This window comes from Mastomys coucha, unplaced genomic scaffold (assembly GCF_008632895.1).
Source record: "Mastomys coucha isolate ucsf_1 unplaced genomic scaffold, UCSF_Mcou_1 pScaffold14, whole genome shotgun sequence".
Lineage (NCBI taxonomy): Eukaryota > Metazoa > Chordata > Mammalia > Rodentia > Muridae > Mastomys > Mastomys coucha.
The window spans coordinates 88,242,905-88,254,996 of record NW_022196896.1 but is presented as its reverse complement, the minus strand read 5'-3'; the positions used below and the strand labels follow the sequence as shown (position 1 = coordinate 88,254,996).

Genomic DNA, 12,092 nt, shown 5'->3' with positions numbered 1-12,092 from the left:
AACAAGAGGGCTAAGGCTATGAGACAACAAGAGGGCTAAGGCTATGAGATAACAAGAGGGCTAAGGCTCTGAGACAACAAGAGGACTAAGCCTAGGAGACAACAAGAGGGCTAAGCCTATGAGGCAACAAGAGAGCTAAGGCTTTGAGACTACAAGAGGGCTAAGGCTATGAGGCAACAAGAGAGTTAAGGCTATAAGACAGCAAAAGGTTTAAGGCTATGAGATAACAAGAGAGCTAAAGTTAGGAGACAAGAGGTTGAAGGCTATGAGGCAACAAGAGGGTTAAGGCTATGAGATAACAAGAGGGCTAAGGCTATGAGACAACAAGAGGGCTAAGGCTATGAGACAACAAGAGGGCTAAGGCTATAAAACAACAAGAGGGTTAAGGCTATGAGGTAACAAGAGGTCTAAGGCTATGAGATAACAAGAGAGCTAAGGCTATGAGACAACAAGAGAGCTAAGGCTATGAGACAAGAGGTTTAATACTATGAGGCAACAAGAGGGTTAAGGCTATGAGGTAACAAGAGGGATAAGGCTATGAGAAAAAATGATATGATACATGTATGAGGCAGTAGATGTGTCTAACTTGATTTAATATTATATAGATATTGAAGTACCACTGGTACCCTCACTAATTTGTATAATTTTTATATATCAGGTAAAATAAATAAAAACACAAATGTTCCCACTTAACATGCTTAAACTATGGCTAATGAAATCCATCACTCTGACCCTCCACTGCCACAAAAGCAAAACCAAAAACACCACCAACACCAAAAACCCTTACCATAGTGGATGAACACAAAATCTACATGGTATACTTCTGAGTAGTTGCCCCAACACGACTAAATAAAAGTGTCTGTCTGTCTCCCTAGATCAGAGCAACAATGTGGGAGTCATGCTTTGATGAGTTACCTGGATCTACAATAGACTAGTAGAAAAAAAAATTCTGTTGAATTTTTTCAAGATATGGAGGTTCAGCCAACTCAAACTCAATTATAGATTAACAATGCGAAAGCATCTAGCAGGGTTACTGCACCTGGGCTTTGCTCCCACTGTTGGAAATGAGCATCTGTGAAGCAACATAAGAAGTAAAATAATAAAGCAGAAGCTACAAACATATGCTCAGAACAAAATCAAACCTCATGGTACAGCTATTGTTCTGCATAGGATGACTCAAGGAAAACACCTCTGATGACAGCATCATGCAGAGCTTTGAGAAGTCAGAATCTCAAACCATGTGGCTCGAAGACCCAGGCAATCACTGTAATAATAATAATAATAATAATAATAATAATAATAATAATAATAATAATAATCAGCCAAACAAAACAAAATAAAAATCCCATGATTATAGGGCAATGCTGTTATCACTGATAAATAAGATTAAATGAACCATTGGACTGAGCACAGGGTCCCCAGTGAAGGAGCCAGAGAAAGGACCAAATGAGCTGAAGGGGTTTGCAGCCCCATAGGAGGAACAACAATATGAACTAACCAGTATCCCCAGAGCTCTCAGGGACTCAACCACTAACCAAAGAGTACACATGGTGGGACTCATGGCTCCAGCTGCTTATGTAACAGAAGATGGCCTAGTCGGTCAACAATGGGAAGACAGACCCTTGGTCCTGTGAAGGCTCTATGCCCCAGTGTAGGGGAATGCCAAGGCCAGGAAGTGGTAGTGGGTGGGTTGGTGAGCAGGGGGATGGCATGGAGGTTCTTGGAGGGGAAACCAGAAAAGGGGAGAACATTTGAATTATAAATAAAGAAAATATCTTAAAAAAATGAAGCGTGTAATCATAGGAATATCAATGTTTCTCAAATATCTTTTATATGTTTGGCTATAAAAATGTACAATTTTGGACCCGGGTAGTCAATGGGCTGTGAAGCATCATGCCGAAGTTTTATTGTGACTACTGTGATATGTATCTTACCCACAATTCTCTGTCTGTGAGGAAGACACACTGCTGTGGTCAGAAACACAAAGAGAATGTGAAAGACTATTACCAGAAATGGATGGAAGAATAGGCCCAGAGCCTGACTGACAAAACAACGACTGCATTTCAACAAGGAAAGATTCCAAGCTGGCGGTGGTGGCGCATGCCTTTAACCAGCACTTGGGAGGCAGAGGCAGGTGGATTTCTGAGGTCGAGGCCAGCCTGGTCTACAGAGTGAGTTCCAGGACAGTTAGAGTTACACAGAGAAACCCTGCCTCAAAAAACAAAAAAACAAAACAACAAGGAAAGATCCCTCCAGCTCCGTTCTCTGCTCCTCTAACTTGCACCTGCGGGGGCCATGATCCCACCTACCCCCAGTCTCCTGGGTCCTCCTCGGCCTGGCATGATGCCTGCACCCCATATGGGAGGCCTTCCCATGATGCTAATGATGCCCCCCCACCCTCCTGGGATGATGCCTGTGGGACCAGCTTCTGGGATGAGACCACCCATGGGAGGCCACATGCCCATGATGCCAGGGCCTCCAATGATGAGACCTCCTGCCCGCCCTGTGATGGTGCCCACATGGCCTGGCATGACTTGGCCAGGCAGATAAGAGCAGAAGCACTCTTTATCATTTTGTATTTCTTGTTCTGTTTCACCAAGAGATCTTGGTGCTGAGCCTGAGTGTTTACTAGATGCATGACAAGGAAACTTCCCTTCCTAACAAAGAGAATAATACTTTTGGAGGGAGAAGTGATACAAAAAGTGTGGTTCTCATTTATATTGTGAAATGTGAAAATAAAATCATCAGCTCTTTTAGTTAAAAAAAATGTACAATTTTGTAAGTTGGCTATTTCATCCATCTTTTTAAAAGTTTTTACAGGAAGAACCATGGTGTCATGTACTCAGACATTGACATGTATGTAAAAGAACGCACATAGGAGTTTTAGGAAATCCAATTAAGTAAAAACAGAGAAGGTGAGGTTAATCTTCTACCATGAGCACCTCACCTACTCCAGCATAGGTGACACACATTTGATTAACATCAACAGCTTTTGTATGTGACACCTAAGCCACTCAGAGGGTCTAGAACACAGGGCCACAGCCATTCTAAAAGCACAGTTTTACAAATCTAATGCAGTGGAACCAAACTATGAGGTGGTGGTTCCAGGTGCTAGGAAGGCAGTATTGATAGTGCTGGACCTTCTCTGACACCTCTATCTTTGACATCTGCTCTGGTCAGAGAGTGATTTATGTCATAATGTTCAATTGAAGTTTAAGTAACTACCCCAGAGTGGCAGAGTGTTTCCATAAAGGCACAAGAAACATAAGAAAGTACTTTGAAATGATCATCACCCATATTTGTCATTGATAACAATTCTGAAATGCTAAAGAAAGAGCTCAGAATGTAATCATCCCTTGCAACCCATAAGCAAATAGGAAACTTTTCCTGAATACTGTTTTGAGACTGAAGTAAAACTTTGAAGTTTCTCTGTTCTGAATGCATACCAAACTTTTCCCTTATCACTAGAAAAGTTCAGGTACCATGTGCCTTGTGCTTCTGAAGATATATTGAATTCACTGAAGTAAATTGGATACTTCTTAATACCACTTTATCGTTACCTCTTACAATGCTATCCTTCTGCTGAGAGTCCTTCACTTCCAAAGGCCTCCTTGTGAATATTACAGCAATTAAGAGTAAGCACTTTACTGTATAGGAGGAGAGGAGAATGACTATCAATAGTATTGGGACTCTGGAATTAAGTTTAAACATCACAGGGGAATGTTCTCAGCTCTAGAAGATAGCACAGGTGTCGTGCATTTGGTCTTATTCAATGAAAATAAAAAGAACACCTTCAAAGTTCAAAAATCAATTTTTAATAGTTTCTTTGTACACTCTGTAGGAAGTTACTTTGTATACACTATGGAAAAATGATCCTGAATGTTTTCACTTCTGAAAATGCAGCATTATTGGAATCAGAGTCACATTTCTAAGAATCCTTCTCATTGACAGGGCAAACCAGCCATCTGCATCACCCCTTGGTGTTCTCCAGAACTCTGTAGTATTGATATGACTGAAAGGGATTCTAGAAGAATACCTTTTTTGCAAAGTGCTAAATATGAACTCACTGCAACACACATAAATTATAACCAAGATATCTATCCAGGTAGGTAACTTGACAACATTCCTGACTCTACTTCTGATTATGCTGTATGCTAGAACTAACTTTACAACACAGCAAGTGGAAAACCTTCCAACTGGACATTATTGAATAATCTTACTAAAAAGAATCCAAACAAATAACTAAACAAACAAAAAACAGATCTAGTGCATCTTGCAGGCAGGGCAAGTGTGTGTTGGTTGGTGTCCCAGTTCCACCACTGGGAACCTATTCTGGTTACAGAAGGCCAGCTCAGGCTCCATATCCTCCAGCCTCTTCCAGTCTTGAAAAATGGGCTTATGCCTAGTTTTATTGCATCAAATTATGCTCTGTTCAGTTGACATCACTGGGAGGCCTGCTCTATTTTGAAGGGAAATGGAGAAGCAGTAGATGCTAGGAGATGGGAAACAGGAGAGGACTTGGAGGAAAGGAGTAAAGATAGGTGGCAGTCAGGATGTATGAGAGGAGAATAAAACAACAAATTCTAAAACCTAGAGACCGAGCTCCCAGGAACAATAGAATCAGCAAAAGGAGTCCAGCAATGCTTAAACATGCAACACTTTATTGACAATTGGACATTACCCCAGGGATGCAAATTTGTATAAATTTAAAAATAATTAAAATAATTTTTCATGTGAATATATGACAGCAAAAAACAATTTAGTCATCTCAGTAGATAGAGGGATAAAAATATAAAGCAAAAATTTTTAATCGACAAAAAATATTAGTGACTAGAAATTAACAGAAACTTCTGCAATTGGAAAAGCCTTCTGGCATTTCCCCATTGCTCCTTGAACCTTTCTTCTTGCCTCACTGTGTTACAATTGCTATACTTGGACGGAAGTGGGGACAGCAAGGGATCCTACTAAAACTCCTCACAGGAAAAGGAGAATACACTCAACTTCTCAACCCTGACTCAGAATAATAAGATACTTCTAGTATTTCAGTGTGTTGTAACATACATAGTCATGTTGCAAGCTATAAATTATAAGTATCAAAGTAACACACAGGCATAAAATAACAGGAATTCTACACAAATAATGTGTAAATACATAGCAAAATCACACCCAAAGTTGAAAAAGGCTGAGCAGATCCTTGCTAAGATGCTCAGTAGCATCACCTACATCTAATATCTAATAGCCTCTGCCTCACACGGCAGCTCTTAGCATCCTCAGGCTAGAAAGCTAGCTATAAGGATTAACAAAATATAGAGTGGTTCAAAGGCTTAAATAGTCAGATACGGCATGACTGTATAGAATCACTAGTAGAAATTCAATATACTTTAGAAACTTTTTGTTCCTGGGGCTGGAGTGATATAGCTCACAGGCTAGGAACATTTGCTGTTCTTGCAAAGGATTCAGGTCTACTTATAAGCATTCTCATGTTGATAAGAACTATCTATAATTCCAGTTCTGGGGGATTCATCACTCTCTTCTGGCCCCCATGAGTACTGACTGAATGCTATGCACATATGTATATGCAGGAAGGACAGTCACATTAAAAAAATAAACACTTAAAACACAATCAAATGAATACTCTGGAGGAAGGGAAGGCCAGTGATAGAGGACTAATCTAACATGTAAGGAGGCCAGAGTTCCATCATCAGCATATATGTAAACAAGCATACAAACACATACACACACACATATACACACATGTGTACTCACAAACTCACAAACACACACACACACACACACACACACACACACACAAATTAATTTCCATATGCCAATAAAGAACATAGTCAAATTAAGTAAGTAAGCCGGGCAGTGGTGATGCATGCCTTTAATCCCAGCATTTGGGATGCAGAGGCAGGTGGATTTCTGAGTTCGAGGCCAGCCTGGTCTACAGAGTGAGTTCCAGGACAGCCAGGGCTACACAGAGAAACCCTGTCTTGAAAAAAAACAAAACAAAAACAAACAAACAAAAAACAAATTAAGTAAGTATTGTTTATAATACCAACAAAAATTGGGAAATGAGAAACAATTTCAAATGAGCACATCCTTTACTGAAAATGAAAGAAGAAAAGAAGTTTAGACATGGTCCTTCATATGAAGATTGACTATTATGAGGATGTCACTGTCCCAAGGAAATATTGATTCACCCCCATTTCCATCAAATTCAACAGGCCAGTTCTAAAATGTAAGTGGAAGAATAAAGGGCGAAGAATAATCGGACCATTCCTGAAGAAGATGAAGAGTCTGCAGTGACGGATCTCTCAAACTATTACAGAGCAGCAGTAATTACTTGAGCATAGCATTAGCATACAAAGAGACAGAATGACAAATGAAATAATTTAGGGCATCCAGAAACAGGCACAGAAATATTAAGAAATTTGAATTTGGCAGAAATAGCTCTGTAAACTGGTGGAGAAACAAAACTTTATAACAAATGGTACTTGAAAGTAACCATCTCTTATGGAGGAAATGATGGATCTCAATATCCATGGGAAAAGTCAAAATTTTAAAGAGACAAAGTTATAATATGTTGTTGAGGCAGAGTTTTGTATCTCCAGCGATTCCAAATTCACCATATAGCTGCACATGAATGCTCCACCCTCCTGACTTCAGAGTGGTAGGATTAGGTGGATACCTCTATGTCCTGTTCAATACATCACTGGGGCCTGAACCCAAAGTTCTGCATATTCTAAGCTGAGACTCCACTAACTGAGCCACTAATTTATTACTGCTGGAAAAAATGGAATTTCCAAACATGAAGAGAAATATGATGTTTGACTCTACTGAAGCCTCGAGTTCCTGTTCATTGAAAGATACGTAGGAGTTGAGAGATAAATTACCAAGCCAGAGAAGACATGTACAGTGTACACTAACTGCAAATAGTTAATATTTCAAACATGTAAAAAATTCCTATAAATCAGGAAAGAAATGTGCAAAGGTGGTCAAGAGTCTTAAGAGGAACATCACAGACAAGCCAATCTGCATGGTCAATGTCTACATTTACTATGCTTAAGCATAAGCACAATGAAATATTTCATATCTATAAAGGGGCAAAAATTTAAAATATAGCTCCATTAAATCTTGCTGACCATGTAGAACATCTGGAATTCTACTTACTGGTTTTAAAAAAATTAGTAAAATTACAGTGAGAAGCAATTTTACACTATCTAATACATTTGAAAAGAAAGATATACTACGAAACAATGGTTTCATTCCTAAGATTATCTCCTAGAGAAAACTGTTAAACATGTTACCAGCATATAGGGAAGAATACTTTTTAATTATGATTCAGATCTGAATTTTTAATCATGATTCAGATCTGAATTGATTCTTCAGAACGACATGCTAATGTGTTTGGGTCATGTGCAAGTGTTATCCTATCAGGAAGTGAAGGTAGCATCAAAAATGGATTTGTTCATGGAAGAAGTGGATGACTGTAGCCTTTAAAGGTGCATTTTGTTATTGTCCCCAAACTCATTTCTTTCTCCTTAGTAGCTATAATGGTACATTGGCTTTGTTCTACCATGTACCACACAACATTCTGTCTCAACCCAGGTCATGGATTAATTGACACAGCTGGCCAGGAAATAACAGTATACTTGAAAATAAATCTCCCTTCTTTTAAGTTGTTTATATCAGGAATCTTTGTTCTAGCAATAGAAATCTGACTAACACAAATCAATATAAGGTAAAACCTTGGAATGAATGCACAGCTTTAGTAAACTATAAAACTATAAGCAATGAAACACACGAGTGCCAGCAACACATGATAGCATAACAGGTAATATGGAGGTAAAAGAAGGTCCACAGTACATAATTCTGTTCCTAAGGTTCAAATAAATTTCATAAAAACTATGAACCATATAATTCTCATAAATATAATACTAGGTGGTTTAATTATAAAGAAAAGTGAAAGAATTGCTCTCCTAGGGAAAAGATAGCAGGGACTTACAAAGGGCACACTTGGGACTTCAGAGGCAATGGTGATGTCCATGCTGATAAAGGTATGAGAGAAAGATGCTCACATAACTGACACTTTTCACACCCAAAGTGCAATTTTAGCAGTTAGCATTTTGCTGACATCTGAGGAATAAACATGTCTCAATAGTTTCTAGGAAGGTGCCATAACTCCATAACTTGGCCATTCCAACCCACTCAGATCAATTCCCTCCTACTTTCCAGCCATCTTTCATCAGACTTCTCCCCAGATCCCACCCTCTCTGCTCCCTTGTCATAGTCATACACTGCTGTTTTCATTTCCCTCAACATGCAATGCTACCGACTTTGTCTGGACTATTATTTCCACTTCTAAGACCACAGACAATGTGACACTTCATCTAGGAAAACGTCCCTGAACCTTCCCTCCCTAGTTCTTCGTTAGGGTTAGGAAGCTTGTCCCAATTCTTGTAACCTGTACCCCATGCCTTTACACATAACATCTTTCGCTATTACTTGCTTTTTTCCTGTCATGTGCATCATTTGCAGGCACAAATTCAGTTTCTTGAGGAAACGAAGGCACTGATTGCTTATTCTTCCTGTGGGATTCAAATCCATAACCCCTAAATGTCAATTTAAGCTCTAAGATGGCAGAGAGTGACATGTATCAATTACTGTCTACTGCTAGCCCTAGCTTACATAGCTCTTTGTCCCCTTCTTTCTCTGGGCCAGCTGGTGTTTTTTTTTTGTTGTTATTGTTGTTGTTTGTTTGTTTGTTTGCTTGCTTGCTTGATTTTTAAAGATTTTGGGGTGTTCCCCCTCCTCTGAGAGATGACAGACCCTGCTCCTTGTCCTCTGAGAGGTGACAGACACTAATCTGACCTCAGGGCATTCTTTTCCTCCTGCTCCTTCCCTCTTTATGACAACATCTAATCTAAGTGCCTCTCCCCAGATTCTCCTTTTATATTTCAATTACCCTTCTTTTCAGACTTATATATGTCACCTTTTCAATTCTCCTTGTCAGCTGGAAGAACATAATGAACTCCCAGAAGGAAAAAAAATAATGGAATGAAACACCTCCCCATATGAACTGACAAATCAGTTTCTACATTTTCTGGCATATGTTTAGTATTTGGGGTTGTGTAAAAAGCAGTGACATAAAATTGAGTCCCAATCTGAAAATAGCCAACCAAAAGTCCCCTGTATAAAATACTGAAGACAAATTGTAAAGAAAGAGATGAAAATGCACATACTTATTTTTATTGAATGCACACATGCATACATTGAATGAATATTTATTGACTCACCGCTCTATCCCAGGCACTCTACCAGGGGATAAAGATAGAACAGTACTCAAAAATGACAATGTCCCAGAGCCCAGACATAAACATTGTAGAAAGTAGATACTTCAAGAAACATATAAATAACAATGTACACCATTATAATTTGTGTCTCTGAACTACATAAAATCTTTTTATATTTTGACAAAGTTAATACTACAAAAACATTCTTAATGAAACTATGTATGTTACCAATCAACAAACATTCCATTCTGGTGCCATTTTCAGAATTCAAGAGAAAAATCCCTTTTCCCAGAGAAAATATTAGTCTTCTGAATTTGCATGTCACCCCAGGGCTACATTTTAAAAACACATTTATTTGCAAATTGATTGCCTTCATTTCACCAGTAAACTGCTTTAATTTTATTTTTTTCCTCAGGATGCTTTAACTGGGTGCTCCACAGTCCACACTTTTGTCAAAGTCAAAGCTACTCTCTTAGTATGAGGAAAGGCACCTTTGAAAGTTGACTTGCATCTTATAGGACACAAGAGAACCATTTAATACAGCAAGCCAATGGTATTAAGGAACCATAGAGTCCCATACACACCTGGGAAATTTGATTCAACACCTGTACTATTGTTTTAGAATATCTCCCTAAAGGAAACATTTTCTCCAGGTAATGAAAAATACCTTGAAAAAAAGAGGGCTTTCAAATTTTGAGGAACTGTACTGAGGGAGATATGCAACAAATGACTATTGAGAATCTTATCTCTTGAGTTAAAATTTCATTCCGTCATTTTATGGCAAGGAGATAAAAGGTTGGCTGAGAGATGGAAGAATGCTGTCCATCAAGTGTCTGTCAAATTATCCGTTGAAAGGTCATTCTGATCACAATGATTCTTCTGGCTGCTATCATATTAGGAGGAAACCTCCCCAGAACATACTGAGAAATACAGAAGCGCCTTCACCTAGGCAAAGAAAGAATCCTTTCACAGTACTGATATGCACCCACAATGCACAATCATATGCATGCTTCAGAAATATAAATGTGCTTAAGGTAATAACAAACTGTTGGATAGTTTCTTGCTAGGAAAGACCTGAGCCCCACAAAAAGGAATGTCACCATCAGAGTGGCTGTCATATTGGCCTTTACATTTAATGTGATGTATTGCAAAACTTGATGGGAGAGCTCAAGGCAAGTCTGCGATTTAATGGAGGGAAAGTGGTGATCATTACAAATTAATAGTTGGCAATGCTGAGATAAATCACACAGAAGGTTGATTGGTTCTGACCATAACATTTCCTAGTTCCATAGACTTGGTTTAAGGAAGGATGTTTTGGCAGTTTATTTTGATTCTTTTATTACCTATGCATATTTGTGAAACACTGGATGGACTTATTTCTCTGTATGCTGTGAGGAATCTTTTCAACCAGCACTGGCAGCAGGCAAAGTAAAGGAGCTGAGGGGAACTAGTTCTATCTGGTTGACAAACAGATGTTACCTCCAAAGTCAGCAGATGTAGCAGGCCTGACACCTTCACAGAGATCCTGAGGTAAGCTCTTTGCTACTAATCTATAACTCTTAATCCTTGCCTCTTTCTTCAGTTTCAAAGCCCTTGTCAGGTGTTTCATGTTTTCATGAGGCCGTCATGTGACTTCACGTATAATTATATTGGCAGAATTAGTGCTTCCTGCACCGAGGCCAGGCTGGGAGTTGGCTGCTCAAAACAGCTTTACCAAGACCCTCTGTGTATGCCTATGGTTCAGGACAATGACACAAAAGTGTGTTTCTTTTTTCTTCAGGTCACATCTTTGTGAACTACACATGTTCTCATGGCATTGTGATTGTACACATTCTATACTTATTACTCATTTGTGAGAAAGTTTTCTATCACATAAAGAATATCCTTTCTTTTGATATCTATCCATCACTAAGTTTTCAATCAGGATCGAACATAACAGAGTACATTTCTCAGAAAGGTGGGCACCAGCAGGTAAGTGATTTTGTAGTCTGGTTTCTAACGAAAAGAGAACTCATAGGCAGAAAAGTAGATAGAGATGGTAAATAGGGAAGAATTGCAGGAAAGAGGTAAGGATTTGATATAAGAGGAAGGAAAAATGGACTATGAGGGAAGACATAGAAATGAAACACAAGAGAGGACAAGACTAAGGCAGACAGGTTCTCAACCTGGCAGCTTATCACACAGACACATAGGGCCACGCCTGTAGAGCTTCATTGGTGGTGAACTCATCGGAGGTGGGAGCAGAAGTGTGGTGAAGGGGAGTTACTTCCAAGATGATGTCTCCATTTGCTGCTTACACTCCTTCTGCCCAACAAAGCTCAGTAGTCACTTGAGGCTCTTAAACTACAGATCCATATCATTACCGCCTTATTTAACTACTGGGGCAGGCAGGAAAGTGGGATTAAGGTATCCCACATGCAGTACTCAAACAGTCCTTTTCATTTTAATCATAATATTTGTGTCTTGTAAGAGGAGCAGGCACCTCTTCTAAACCCCAGGCCCAGGGCACTCCCTGACGCTGAATTAAGTGCTTCTCCACATAATCTATAACTTACAATACCCAATTAGCTTATTTAACATACATAAATTTACCTTTAATACTAATGCCATTTTCATTAAATAGAGAAATGAAAGTATGCTCCTAAGAACTCTGGCTGACATTGCTCTAACTTTAAAATTCCATGAAGCCATTTTGCCAAATTCAATTTCAACCTCAATATGAAACTCTAAAATTTTCAGTGATTAAGTAGTGAAATGAATCCATCCACACATATGACATATGAGAAGTGTGTTAAT

General features: G+C 39.0%; 1 protein-coding gene and 1 pseudogene across 3 annotated transcripts in view; one reads left to right on the top strand and one right to left on the bottom strand.

Annotated features, from left to right (window-relative positions):
- The window catches only part of Pard3b (par-3 family cell polarity regulator beta), a 997,480-nt gene that overhangs the window by 596,866 nt on the left and 388,522 nt on the right, over positions 1–12,092 (bottom strand). The window lies entirely within an intron of this gene.
- Positions 1,894–2,550, top strand: LOC116088497 (annotated as a pseudogene).